Genomic DNA, 12,972 nt, shown 5'->3' with positions numbered 1-12,972 from the left:
CTTCTGGCAACTCTTTTGACATAAATTGTATCACCAGTGCATCATGAGGCCACATCGTGAGGAACACCCCGTCTGCCGTACAATGTATGACTGCCCCCAATTTTGTCAACAAATTTAATCCTAGAAAGTTCTCTCCACAATTTTCTGTCAAAAGAAATTGACACTGTTCCGTAAATGGCCCTATTGTAATTGGGACAGCTTCGGACATGGGTTTAATTACTGGTGTACCTGCAAACCCTACAGAAACATTCTTCTGCCCCAACAGTGGTATCTCCGGAACCAAGTGGTGGTCTATCGAGCACTTCTGTGCCCCTGTATCTACAAGGAAACGGTGCCCCTTATTCCCGACTCTCATTTCTACGTAGGGTCCTCTCTGATTCACGGGAATAGACACTGGTTCCGACCCCTGTCGTGGGCTGTCCTATCACGAAAATAACACATCGTCCGATGTGTAGTCACCGCTACTGCTATAATACGTGTTTGGTTGTGCATCAAAAATATTCCCATTTCCCCCTCAATGTCCTCCACTCTGATCATTTCTCTGTTGGCCCTGCCCGCCCTGATTTTGGTTCGAAACACTTGGTTCAATGTCTGGTTCTGTTGTGCTTAGTTTTGACCATATGATTGGGTTTGAGTACCTCCATTGGTATATCCCTGCTGCTGCTGCATGTTACTTCTGCTTGGGCCGTTTGACCCCTGATGTCCTCTATGAGGCCTTCTCTGACCAAACCCACCCCTATTCTGTAGGTGCGGGCATTGCGCTCACCAGTGTCCTTCCTCCTTACAATACGCACATTGATTTAATCCCAATGACACCCCATGCATATTATTCAAATTTCCCCTGCCTTGTGCGTTTCCTCTACCTCTATTGTATCCAATGACTTGCTGCAGTAACACCCCTACTATCGTTTGCATCGCTTCTTTTCTCATTTCCAATGGGTACCCATTACATATCTCACTTACTTCTTTTACTGACGTTCTTTTGCTCGACATCCATCGCATTGTTTCCCCTACCCATACCTGCAATCTTTGTTTATCGCCTATTTGTCCCGGTACCGGCAAATGCTTTGCACTACCTGGAAAAACTCTCGTCCATGATTTTTTCATATTCGACCTTGACGCCTCCTTCCTACCTTTCTTAATAAACTCTCTACTATACTCAGGTGCAGCAAACATTTCAGCATATCTATCTTCCATTTCATTTTTTACTTCAATCAGTTTGTGCACATGTTTTCTTACACCCTCATCTCTTTGCTCACAGCATGCTAATTTATTCAAATCTAACAATCGATGTGTTAGTAAATTCCCAAGTATCTTTTTCCATTCTCCCACCAAAATTTCCCCCATGCATTCCAACACTACCTGTCTCTCATCTCTTCTTCGGTACCCATACAATGAGGCCAATGCTGCCGTCTCATCATTTCCTTCTATGTACATTTCTGCCTCTTGCCGTAATTCAATCTTTCTTTCTTTGCTGATCGCGCTTCGAGTTACCCGTCCAAATCCTATTCCTTCAGCCCCGCCTCTCGCCTCCCCAGTCTCAATTTCGACTTCTGGAGGGGCGGATGGTGCTGAATCTTTCTCTAGAGCGGGAGGTGCGGATGGGACAAGTGACACAGGTGGCATCTGTGAAGGGCCTTGCTGGGTGCTGGGAAATTGTGTGTCCGCGGTCTGCACTTGTGGGAGTGCTCGTGCTGTGGGCGGGGCTTGGGTTAACGCTTGCGTGAGGGGAAGTGCTTGGGCTGCGGGAGGGGGTATGAGAGCTACTGGTTGGGCCTGCGCAGTCACTGCTGGCGTGTTTGGTTTCGATTCTGGTTTTGGGCCTCGACCCGTGTTAGTTAACAAATGTTCCATTAATTTGTCTGCTATGTGTAGTTCCCGCTGCGGGTATATTCTGTCTATGTTCATCTGGTCACGTCTCCCTTCCCGTCTTAGACTCACAGTCCACTCCTCCTCTTCCTTCTCTTCTGCTATCTCAAGCTTCTTTTTGTGCCTACGTGCATGCTTCTCTCTACTCCTAAATCGGAGCATTGCTTCCCTCCTCCAATCTTTGACGGTCTAAAAAAGCTGCAGGTCGCGCTTTCTTTCTAATCAGCACCCTTTCTAGGTTATCTATCCTCCCCATCTCAAAACTACCATTAATCGGCCACTGATGGTCGGGTTGCTTTCTAGTTTGCCTATGCCAAATTTCACAAAATATTATCGCACCCACACCATATTTTGCATACATATCATAAGCCGGCGTTCCCCCAGGCGGTGCACTTTGGCCATATTCCAAGGACTGTCTACCACAGCTGAAAAGCCCCGCTAAAGTGGACAGTACTCCAGGCATGTTTCTTTAACCTTCCCCTTTGGTTAGCCACTTTTACCTGGACGTTTGAGTTTGCAAAATCAACACTCTACCAAAAATCAGGTTTCTCTTTGAATCGGGGAATGACTCACCTGACAAAACAAGTCGCCTGTTCTAAGGCAACCTCTCCCAACGTCGTGTCTGTGCTTCTCTGGCTTCTGCCTCGTCTCGGGACCCTCGCCTCCTTTGCCCTATGGCCCGGTACGCCGATCAGGGATCAGATGAGTGCAGATCTATGGAAGGAATCTCTCCTCTCTTCTACAGGGCGCCCCGTACACTTCTTGATCCCAGCTCAACCTTCCCGTCCTCGACGTTCTTCCGCCTTTACTCCGTTACAATGTTTACCATGGGGCAAGTGGGAGAGGGTCCCTGTTCGGGCGCCATCTTGAAAGGGGGCCCTAGGGGTCCCTCGTGCTATGGAAACAAGGCAATAACAATACACGAAAAGATGCGCCAGACACGAGGTTCAAATTCCCAATGCTAGGGTTTATTGCAAGCAAAAGATAATATCAATTGGCCAATTCTGATCTCACGCCCGCGACGTGAGTTTCCTAGACCTCGAGGGATGCAAGAGAGCGAATTACGTACATCAGTTACATATATACAAAATGCATATCATACAGTCAGCAAAGTCATGTTCAACACCCCTCTTTATTAAGTTCCTTTGAACTCGGGATGACGATGGACATATCCGACGAGTATGACGATTATAACATTTTCGATGTCTATTCTAGTAACAATGTGCAATTAGAAAGTGCGGAGGCATCTTTTAGTTGTTGAACAGAACACAGTGGTTCTGTTCTTGGAAGCAAGCTGCACACGGGGGAAGAGCCACATTCCAAACTTTGCTATCTATGAGGTACTATTCGTGTCCTGGGAGCCGACACGTTCTAAAGGGTTTTGAGAAGGGGGGCGTAAGAAAAGCATAATTCAAGCCTCTAGCTGTTTTATTCTAACATATTCTACCATCGTAGGAGACAGGCTGGCAGCTGTGAAGTGATTAAATGCCCTGCAGCTCCCTCCCAAGGCTACAGAGAGGGAGCGTGGGCATTCCTCTCTGGGCTACTCATGAGGAGTTTCAGCAAACTCTTCAGCCCCGCAACCTTGTCCTTTCATATTCAGACAACAATGTTAACAGTTGAGCAGAGTAAGCAGAATCCGCAAGAATTGCAAGCTGCAAAGCAGTTTTTGGACAGAAAGCAATGAGCAATTGTTAACAAGCAAAATGATGATTCTTGCTACATTTAAAATGGCCGCTCGTTGGTCAAGCATAGCAGTTTATATTTCTATAATTCGGTGCATAAGACGGTTGGCCCACGGCCATCAAGTTACGTCTATCATTCAAATGAAGGCTATTCATTTTGCCAGATTGACACGCCCGCTGATAAAAAAAACACAATTGACCACACATGCCCCAACAACTCCCGCCCCATCACACTGTCCCATTTCTCCTCAAAATCCTTGACAAATCTGCCCACAACTAAATTCAACACTACCTGGAATCCAATGCCAGCCTAGGTAGAAGACTATCAGACTTCCGCAAAGGTCATGGCACAGAAACTGTCCTCCTAGACTGAAAGCACCAAATCACCAAAATAATGGATAGTGGCAAACCCACCCTCCTGCTCCTCCTTGATCTTTCTGCCACATTAGATCTTGTTGACCACGACATCCTCACTTCCCATCTATCAAACGCAGCCCACTTCTCAAATAAAGCCACCTCTTGGATAACCTCCTTCCTAGAAGGAAGGTCTATGAAGGTGTACTCTGACCAGGCTAATGCAGCCCCCACCACTATCAACTGTAGAGTCCCCCAAGGCTCATGTACTGCACCTACACTCTACAACCTGTTCACCAAACCACTTTTTGACATGTTGGACACACTCGGCATAGCATATACGAAATATGCCAAAGATACCCAAGTCCTCCTCCCCATCTCTGGTGAATACAACCAAGACACATAAGCTCTCCTCCAGATATATGCCACTATCCAAACCTGGATGGCAATCAATGGTCTCTGCCTAAATGTGGATAAAACCGAGATCATCATATTGGGCCCCAAAGAAATCCTATCCAGACTCAAACAAAAATACACCCACTTCACCATCGACAACACTAACATATCAGTCTCCACATCAGTAAAGACCCTTGAAGTCTACATAGATTCAACACTCTCAATGACAAGACAGGTTAGCGCCATCTCATCTGCCTCTGCCCTCACCACCAAACTTGTATATGCTATAAAACCCTTTCTAACCACCCAAAATTGCCTTTCCATCACCAGAGCTATAATAGGAGCCAGACTTGATTACTGCAATGCCCTTCTTGCAGGCACCTCTACAAAAAACATCAACAGGCTCCAAATAGTACAAAATAACGCGCTCTGTGCCACCCTAGACATCCCCAAAATGACCACACAAATCAGGCCAGATGGGATGCCCATTGGCTCCCAGTCAAGGAAAGGTTCAACTTCAAAATCCTCACCCTTACACACAAATGTATAAATCTCTCTGCCCCTTCATACCTATCAGAAACCATATCCAAGAACATCTCTGCCCGCCCTAATACAAGTCAACACGCTAACCAACTCTGCATTCCTCCCATAAAGAGAGCGAACGCCAGTGGCATCGGCTTCCCATACATAGCGCCCAAACTCTGGAATGCCTTACCCAACGCTCTTAGAGCAGAACCCTCTCTGTACTCCTTTTGCATACCTCTGAAAACCTCATTATTCATTTAGCCTCACACAACACCGGCCTCTAGCTATCCACTTCCGTCAAAACTCTAAGCCGAACCGCAAATGCAATTTATATATAACTCTAAGATGAAACTAAATGCAACTTCTATGTAACTAATAAGCTTGAAACTAAGATGGAACTAAATGCAAATTCTATGTAACTGTTACCAGCAATGCATATCTGTAACAGCGCCACGATGCCCAAGAGCTGATGGCGCTTTAAAAGTACGAATAAATAAATAAATAAATAAATAAATAAATAAATAAATAAATAAATAAAGAGATCCACTATAGGGTGAACAACAAACAAATCAAAATGAAAGCGGGGTATGACTTGAAAGCGACAGCAACTCCAGAAATTGGACAAAGTGACATAGTAGAAATTGAAATAAACAGTAAACAGTAAACAGTAAAAACAAAGATACCCTGTCCACATACATTACGCCTGTATGGGCCTCATTACGAATGTGGCAGCCACAGAATGAACGGTGCCAGTAAGGGAACGGCACCGTTCATTCCGGGCCACCACAGGACGTATTCTGCTGCGGGTCCCGCTCTCTACACCTGGCCAGACCAGATGTGCAGAGCGGGACCCACCAGCAGTCCAGGATGCTAACAAAGGGCCTGTCATTAACGGGCCTGTTGTTAGCATCCTCCCCATTCCCATTGAGCCTATGGGGCTCAAATGAGATTGGGGACGTACCGGTCCGGGTCCCATGATAGGGAATTACCAGGCCCTCCAATATCGGAATGGCATGGTAAATCCCCTTTTGCAGGACCTGGACCCGAGTTTGGGGGTAGCCATACCGCTAAAAACGGCATGGCTACCTCCAAACCCGTAATGAGGCCCTATGAGTAGAGAAGACTGGGATTTACTATGTGATTACAGAAGGTGGAAAGAAATAGGAAATGGAAATGTGGCAATATATAGGAGAATAATGGAGAATGAAGCATGAGAAAAGGAATAACAACAGTGTGAGGACGATTCAACATTAGAAAAACAAGGGACAGTGCACAAGCAAAGGAATGACCAGCTGCAAGAGGAAGATGAACTCTTATTTCAACTGGAGTGACAAAGGGCTTATGATCTTGCTTCCTCTGGAGGAAGCAGTAGCAAACTCGATGAAACTCCAAAGGCACCTGAAGGAAGGAGTTGGTCACAAAGAAGCTGGAATGCACCTTTACTATGTTGCTATGAACTATGTTAACACACTCCTCTTTTCCTTAGTGAGGAGTTGTCTGGCACATATTCCATTCTCTCTACCTGTTACTGGAGAACATGTTTACGTCACTGTTGACATGGTGGAGAGCATTTGTGGAGAGAATGGGCAGAGAGAAAGGTGTGAAGGAACCAGAGCTGGTGCTTTATATTAATGCCCATGGTCAAAGATTAACGCTTACTCATAACACGCTATGTTGTCTTATTTAATGTCGTTCAACATACACAGCAAGTCATCAATGCTGCAATAAAGAATGGAATTGGAAGTCACAATCAAACCCCAGGCAGTGACTTTCAGCCTACAACACCATAGATGCACAGCTTTAAACCAATATCTGAACCAGACTTAACAGAAAATTGGTGGCACACACCAACAAAGCTGTCTCCTCAATTGACCGCTGACCCAAAACATCTACAAAAGAGATCCTAGAGAAGAAAACCACAGTTTTCTACATTTGCAAATGAATGAGCTGCTCTTAGGAAACAGGAAGTTTACCAAAAGCCTTCAAGACTCCTACAGGAAACCAATTCTAAAAAACACAGCTAGCGACCCAGAAGAGCCCTTCAACTGTTGACCCACCTCAAGCACACATTACACAGGCACAATTCTACAAGGCTATGAACAGCCACAAAATCACAGCGGATGATAATATCACCTTGGCCCTAGTGCTCCTCGACATTTCAGTGGTCTTTGACACTGTTAACGACAGTACACTAATTAGAAGGCTTGAAGAAACCAGATTCCATAAAACAACTTTACAGTGGATGAGATATTTCCCATTGGCCAGAACCAGAATCACCTGGCATCCCACTTTCAGCTCAAACCCATAACCCATTACCTGCTGAGTTCGCCAGAGCTCAAGTCTCTCGCAGCTCCTTTTTAATAGCTCTATGGCCCGTTGATGAAGATCATAAAATCCTATAGGCCCACCTGTTACAATTATGCAGATGAAACACATATTATATGCAAAATGACCAACAATTGAGACGCCAGTACCATTACCAGCAATTACCTTATATGAGTAAGCAATATTGATGATGGCCAGCTACCTAAACCTCAGCTCAGACAAAATGGAAATAATGATAGTCTCACTGCATGCTGCACCTGAAACACCTCTACCATGGACTTTGGAAAAGGGTAGCTGCCCGAAACCCTCTAAAATGATCAAGAACCAAGCCATATTAATAGACAACAGACCCCATATCAACACAGTAGCCAAAAGGTGCTTCTGCCAGCTGCGCTCTATGAGACAGAGTGAGTCCTATCTATACTTTGCACACAGAATGTGGACCATCGGCTCCCCGATTCTATCAAAAATCAACTATGCAAACAGCATTTACCTAGGCATTCCGGACTACCTCACAGAAATCTTCAATGGGTCAAGGTATAGCTGCTAGACTACTACTCAGACTAAACAGAAGGGAACACATATCACTGGCACTCAGAACACTGCACTGGCTACCCAACCAAAAAGGATCCTGTTCAAAGCCCTGTTCATTGCCGACAGAGCACTTGATGGTCAAGGATAAGAATTCCTACTAAACAAAATTTCACTCTATGACCCAACCAGAGACCGAAGATCAAGAAATTACAGGGTATTAGAAACCAGACGATTTTGCTGAGAAAGACATAATGCTCTTCTTTTTTCACAATGTTGGCCAAACACTGGAATGCCCTACCAAGGGAAATCTGCATCCTACAGGACCACTTGAAATTCAGGAAAAATCTAAAAACCTAGCTCTTCAATGATTAACAGATGAAAAGTCTACCTTGCACCCATCGAATAGTGGAATGGACACTCCTCAATAGCTCAACTTTCATGGGCAGACACAACCTAAGGAAACGCCATACTGGCTCCCGACCATCCGCTGAGACAATAACACATGCTCCGCAACCTATAACAACTAGGGCCAACACGTCAAGTCACAGCAAAACCCAGAAGAGAATGCCGTCTCTGTCTCCCAGAAAATCTAAACCTCAACACAGGACATCTTCACACATCAACGACTAAAACAAAAAGCCTCTCACCATAACACAATTAACAGCAAGACCAAATCATTTGACAGCACCAAGAAAATCCCAAGAACATTCCCTACCTTTTGACTAACCCCAATTTCTCTCCAATTTACAGACAACACACAAGCACAAACCAGTGACTAACACACAGCCTTAAAAAAACATCTCCCCAAACGTTAAGCATCACAAACGTACATCTCTAACTGCAACTAACATACTTAGCCCCTGGCCAACACTAGCCCACACAAAAGGCACAAGGCCACCCCTCTGGACACAAAGCCATTATGCTTGCTTCACTTCTCACCCAGAAGGATTGCAAGCACACTGCGCTCAGGGTACTTCTAATCTGCAACCTCTTCTCAAAGCACTGCGCTCTTGACTCTCCATCTCCTTTCAACTAACCAAACCCACCTATTCCCTTTCAGATCCACCAGGACACCTGGAGACCATGCAAATGAAGACTTTGTTCTGTATATATCCGAATAGCATTACATAACACAACATTAGGCATGAAAAGACAAGATTGGTGTGTGTGAGATTTTATGAAGAGGGATTCACGCCCACCCTAAAAGTGAATAGGGCCGTGCTCTTGCTTCTCTGTGTGAAATTAGGAATGAAAACTTGAAAAAGTGTAGCCTATGTGGGGGGTTTGGCAGGCAAAAAAATAGTTTCCTTTAGAAGTTGGCCTGTCCCGGTTTTTCGGTTTGTAGATCTGGTTAGCCAGTTTCTATATGATCTGTGTGTGCTCCTTTTGTATCACTGTGAAATGACATCAGTAAAAGAGAGATCACGGGAATTGTATTGAAGATGAACATTATTGCAGCACCAGATTAATTTTTATATAATAGTTAAATTGTGTTTTTAATGGTCAATTATTCTGATCTCGATTTTGGAATGCAATCATCTCCATCTATACTGCATAGTACATTCCTTTGGCTTTTTCATCCACTGCCTCAAATTAACATGATGTTCAAACAATCATTTTGGTTTCTTTGGAGCGATTTGTTATAAAGACCCTTGACAATTACATGTAGGAGCAGTTACACTGTGTTTTATTTCTTGAAATAAAATGAATTTTGCAAAATATGATGGCACTTACAACTCCACAGATAGTTGATAACTATGGGCCTCATTACAGCTGTGCCGGTCCGGAAACAACAGTGCCGGTAAGCCGGTTGTTTCCGGACCGGCACACTACAACTCTGCGGGTGAGGGCTGTCGCGCACGCCAGGATCAGACCAGCAGGGCGGGACGGCACCCGCTTGCAGAGTTCTCACGGGAGCACCGGCACCGTTGTTAACGGTGCCAGTGGTCCCGTGTCCCCAGTCCCATGGAGTCCTACAGGACTCCATGGGAATGGGAACTAACAGAATTACTGTCGCCTGACTTCCCTGCCACCGGATTCGGAATAGCTTGGTGGCACCATTGAAGCCAGGTGCCGGTAATTAATTACAGGTCCGGTGGCTACCTGCCGGTTTTAAAGGCACGGTTACCGCCGGACCCGTTATGAGGCCCTCTGTGTTTTGTCGTATTGAAATCAGCAATATGGCATTTACAGGGATCTGAAACCTGCAGCGCTCCAGATGTTTTGGACTATGACTCCCATGACTATGCACCATTGACTATGCTGGAGATGGCTGTTGGGAGTTGTGGTCTAAAACATCTGGAGAGCCAAAGGTTGCTGACCCTTGAATGTCCATTACAGCTCTCTTCTATGTACAGATTTTTCCAAATTATACTGCTTTGGAATTTGGTGGTCTTTTTCAAAGATACTTCACCCAAGCTAGTTAGGGGCAGCGGTTGCAAGAAAAATAAACACTGGACTACAACTTTAACTTCCATGCAGCAGCGGTCACAGGGGATCCTTAACTGCAGTCACGTGGCCAGCCAGTGCACCATTCACAGTGGCTTCCAATTTCCCAGCAATCCACTGATTCTGAAGAGAACTTGTTAAGAATTGGTTAATTCTTTGCAAGTGAAAACAATTAAGACATGTCCCCCTCCAGGCTTCCCTCCCCCCAGTTTCCGTCATAATCATCTTAGAAAAACCACAACAAGGCACACAACCAACTTGCAATTCACAATGAGTTGCAATTTCACGGTTCTGTATGTAGTATGAATGTCGTTTTTATTGTGGCATAATCAGCGTTTTGTTTTGAGCTGGCTTTGAAAGTACAAATCCCCTTTTACACCTACTCTTTATGTCATGAGACCAAACACTTTAAGCAATTGCATTGTCTAAACAATCCTAGTATTTTAATGTATTTAAGATTACCCTTGTTTAAAGCGTGCACAATATCCTGGGCTCAGTGTCAGAGCAGTTTACAAACAATTGACAGAGACAAGAGACAGAGAGTAAATGTGTATTTTCCAACGCACTTTGCATGTCCACTTCACACGGAAGATTGGTAATGGTAGGTGGATTGCACAGGTTCCTATATACTATTTCCAGATGTGCCCAGATGAAGCTATGCTGTCTGGTAGACTACTTCTTTTGAAAGGTTTCACAACACTGAGTCTATAGGCCTTCTAGGTGGTCATTCACAGTTATGTGGTTAAGTAGTAGTTGAATAAGATTGTTTGGTCGCGTTTCAACACAGCTGTTTTTAAAGAGCGTGCACATTGAAAAAACCTGGATGTCATGGAGTTCCTTGTAGTGGATTGCCAGACGCTGTTGTGAAACTATGCATAGTTTGGCTGTAACATAATGCTAAATATGTGATGTCCACATGTGGAGTCATGAGGTTTTCTCTGGAATTCATTATAGTGTGTTGACAATAACCAATCATGCTGTACTTGTCACGACACAGATCACTGAATACAATGAAAATGAAGTTCATATAGTTAGCGTATCTCATCTTCCATTGGTTATTTAAATAAGCAGTAGCTGTTTCTAACAAATGCTTTGGAGTCTGTATATGTCGTGGTTGTCGACAATCCATATAAGTGCTTATGTATGAGGCAACAAATCAGTGATACATAGAAACTGATGTCAGAAAAGACCACTAGGGCCATCAAAGCTGTATAGTGCTCTATCTATTGAACAAACATAGCCTCCAGCTTTGACTCTTACTCACAATGTTTCATGTTTATGAGCGGATGCTAATGTTATGCATACATTTTAAGAATGCCAAGTGCTTAAAACTGAGACAAACCAATGCCCACGGGTACATCTTCAGTCGTTTCTCTTCTGGAGGCTAAGAGCAGAGGTTACACAAAAACAATTTCCACGAAAGGCAGTCGTCAAGTCTGAATATTATGCCCTAGACTACCAGAGAAACCACTGACACCTCATATCTGAGCTAGTTACCCTGAGGGTGTTTCTGTTGAACTGGGGCCCTGATGTTGCTTTTATCCTTGCAACAACTTTGCTCTCCCTTTAGGCATTGAGTCTGCAGTTGTCATCACCAGGCCCTGAATCTCCTCCATCTTACTCAAAAGAATCCAATATGTTTCTACCAGGTCTGTGTGTGTCCGGCTCTCAAGTCAGGCCACGCAGATATGTTCACATGCCTCTGCTCTTATCCACACGTATCTCAATGTGCTGCCTCGCCCATCTGAACAGAACCTCTGTGGTCATATTCCATTCCCTCACATAAATGTGACACAACAACTACCCCCTTGGTGCTGCTGACGAATTTCCCTAAAGGATAGTAACCATCAATGCTTGGATGCATGATAACTACTTCAACTGTATGGGGACAGGGCCAAACCACTGGGCAATAAATTGTACACTGTCCTCCAGAGCTTTTTGAACCCTCCTGGGATCCCGACCTCAGCCCTCACCCCCTATTCCTGCAACTGAGGTCAAGAGTAATGTTTTACTTCTCTCCTGCTTTACAGGTCAACCTAATGCCTTTCCCATGCAAAGTTGCAATTCCTGCATATTGTCCAGTGTCGACAGGCTGTCCCTTGGCCTCTGGTTGTTTCTCATTATCAGGCCCTAATCATAGTGGTCTTCAAACTGTGGGGAACCTGAAGGATCCCTGGGGCAGGGGGGGCATGAGGCTCTTAAAAAGGGATTGCAGTGACGGCTTATGATTGAAAATATAGCAGATATGGCATCTGGGGGGAGGAGGGGCAGCCACAGTAAATTTACTTAAGGGGGACTCTGCAGCACTATTTGTACTCAAGCGGGGGCTCAGTATATAAAAGGCTGAATACCACTGCTCTAGAGACTCCAGAAGGTTGCAGCCCTCTTTTGAGACTGTTGTGGCATTACCATATAATCCTTGCTCCGCTCACTCTTCTCTAGGTCCCTGGCATAAAGCAAATTTCAAGAGGCTTTGGTCACTGATGTGTCCACCAACAAGATCCTGCTCATCATCCGTAAAGCAATACTCACCTGCCAGACGTGTCAGCTCTTCTACCACCCAACGCCTTCAGATTGTGATGCATCGTAAGGCTCAATTGGGAAGTAGCGTCCATTCTTTTCTTGTCTCTGGTACTCTCCCCTACACCCTAATATGAACATGAAAGTCTAACTCACCTCCTACACGGCCTATCAACGAGTGGCTCTTCCCACTGTGTGACGTCATGATGTAAACAAAGTGATTCTGCATCTGATTATTGACGTAATTGAAATGACAGATTACGGTATACAAAAGAAAGAAAGAGACGTATGAAGAAGCCCATACTGCACTGGTAAT

The sequence above is a fragment of the Ambystoma mexicanum genome, chromosome 3p (genome assembly GCF_040938575.1).
Source record: "Ambystoma mexicanum isolate Mex_15411 chromosome 3p, UKY_AmexF1_1, whole genome shotgun sequence".
Lineage (NCBI taxonomy): Eukaryota > Metazoa > Chordata > Amphibia > Caudata > Ambystomatidae > Ambystoma > Ambystoma mexicanum.
The sequence above is the reverse complement of the archived record's forward strand: the minus strand, read 5'-3'. Positions refer to the sequence as shown.